Source organism: Schistocerca cancellata, unplaced genomic scaffold, assembly GCF_023864275.1.
Source record: "Schistocerca cancellata isolate TAMUIC-IGC-003103 unplaced genomic scaffold, iqSchCanc2.1 HiC_scaffold_836, whole genome shotgun sequence".
NCBI lineage: Eukaryota > Metazoa > Arthropoda > Insecta > Orthoptera > Acrididae > Schistocerca > Schistocerca cancellata.
The window spans coordinates 115,001-117,500 of NW_026046847.1; positions in this window are offsets into that span (position 1 = coordinate 115,001).

Consider the following 2,500-nt stretch of genomic DNA (forward strand, 5'->3'; position numbering starts at 1 on the left):
CATTACTCCCACACGTCTCTATGGCGTACCACACTGCAATGCAGCTGTTATGGGGAGATGACACGTAGCTGTGTACACAACATTCTGAGCGGGTTGCGGTTGGACAATACATTAATGTAACGTGTCATATGCCAATTACAGAGCAGGGTAAGGCACAACTTGGGTTAGGTTAAGGCACAACTTGGGTTAGGTTAAGGCACAACTTGGGTTAGGTTAAGGCACAACTTGGGTTAGGTTAAGGCACAACTTGGGTTAGGTTAAGGCACAACTTGGGTTAGGTTAAGGCACAACTTGGGTTAGGTTAAGGCACAACTTGGGTTAGGTTAAGGCACAACTTGGGTTAGGTTAAGGCACAACTTGGGTTAGGTTAAGGCACAACTTGGGTTAGGTTAAGGCACAACTTGGGTTAGGTTAAGGCACAACTTGGGTTAGGTTAAGGCACAACTTGGGTTAGGTTAAGGCACAACTTGGGTTAGGTTAAGGCACAACGTGGGTTAGGTTAAGGCACAACGTGGGTTAGGTTAAGGCACAACGTGGGTTAGGTTAAGGCACAATGTGGGTTAGGTTAAGGCACAATGTGGGTTAGGTTAAGGCACAATGTGGGGGTAGATTGCGGTACAAATTGCATTACATTGCGGTGCAAATTGCATTACATTGCGGTGCAAATTGCATTACATTGCGGTGCAAATTGAGTTACATTGCGGTGCAAATTGAGTTACATTGCGGTGCAAATTGAGTTACATTGCGGTGCAAATTGAGTTACATTGCGGTGCAAATTGAGTTACATTGCGGTGCAAATTGAGTTACATTGCGGTGCAAATTGAGTTACATTGCGGTGCAAATTGAGTTACATTGCGGTGCAAATTGAGTTACATTGCGGTGCAAATTGAGTTACATTGCGGTGCAAATTGAGTTACATTGCGGTGCAAATTGCGTTACATTGCGGTGCAAATTGCGTTACATTGCGGTGCAAATTGCGTTACATTGCGGTGCAAATTGCGTTACATTGCGGTGCAAATTGCGTTACATTGCGGTGCAAATTGCGTTACATTGCGGTGCAAATTGCGTTACATTGCGGTGCAAATTGAGGTAGGTTAAGGTGCAACACAGGTTAGGTTAAGGTGCAACATAGGTTAGGTTAAGGTGCAAGATGGGTTAGGTTAAGGTGCAAGATGGGTTAGGTTAAGGTGCAAGATGGGTTAGGTTAAGGTGCAAGATGGGTTAGGTTAAGGTGACATAGGTTAGGTTAAGGTGACATAGGTTAGGTTAAGGTGACATAGGTTAGGTTAAGGTGACATAGGTTAGGTTAAGGTGACATAGGTTAGGTTAAGGTGACATAGGTTAGGTTAAGGTGACATAGGTTAGGTTAAGGTGACATAGGTTAGGTTAAGGTACAAACTGGGTTGTGTTATGGTACACATTGCGTTGTAGTACAGTACACGTTAGGTTTGGGTACGGTACACAATGTGGTATGGGATGGCGTGTTGTGGGGGGGAGGGGGGGGGGGAGGTTCGTTGATATCGACCGTAGGACGTGGATGCCCGAGGCAGCGTCAGTGTGTCAAAGGAGTTATGTCACGTCGGGATGCGCTTTTCGCCAGTGAGAGGGGGCGAGCCGTGTCTGTGGTTGCGGCAGACCTGTGTGTTTCATTCCTGCCAGTGTGTTTGTGCTGTAAGACGAGGCAGTGTGGTGGTGATGGGTGCACCCCTGTGTAGGACATGTGTGGGTGTTGGTGGCTTCTCTGAGCAATTGTGGTTGTCGGACGAGTGGGGTATTCTGTTTTATGATTGGACCTCCCGGTCTGGTTATCATAGCGTAGTTGGTGTACTGTGGCGGATAGGATGCACCGGACGTTGGTCCATGCTGGTGCTTAGTAGTTGTATCTGTGTCTGTTACAGGCAGAGAGTAGTGTGTGATAGAGTGTGTGGCTGACGTGTGGTTCATTTTGTGTGTACGGACGTTCAGCATGTATAGGGGCATTTGCGTATATAATCTATCATAATCTATCTATGTGGGCCTGCATAGTTTACTGAGCAGTGCTGTGAGGTGACTGAACTACGAGTGACGTACTGATTTACAGCGGAATGATTGCCTTGTACCAAAGATGGAGTATCGGCTCTACGACAGCGTTGGCACCGCAGGAAATGGTCTCGTAAAACGGCCCTCCCACCGTCATCGTTGTGAGGGGTAGGGACCGCCTATATTCTGAGAGGAGCCCTGTTTGCCACTGGGCGTGGGGTCTCGCATCCTGCGGTTCAGTGCCCCCAGGGAAGCGCGCGGAGGTGGTGCTGCTGCTGCTGCTGCTGTAGCAAGCGAGCTACTTACAGCATGTATAGGGACAGCGGGAATATGGCATATTCGATATAACTCTTCATGAAACGCAAGATATAGGGGCGGATTGCACGTTACGAGTGCGGGAAGAGTCCGCCGTTCATCCGCTGGAGTTGCGATTTGGGCGGTTGGGGTGGGGCACGTGCGGGTGCGGGTGGAGCGATTGTCG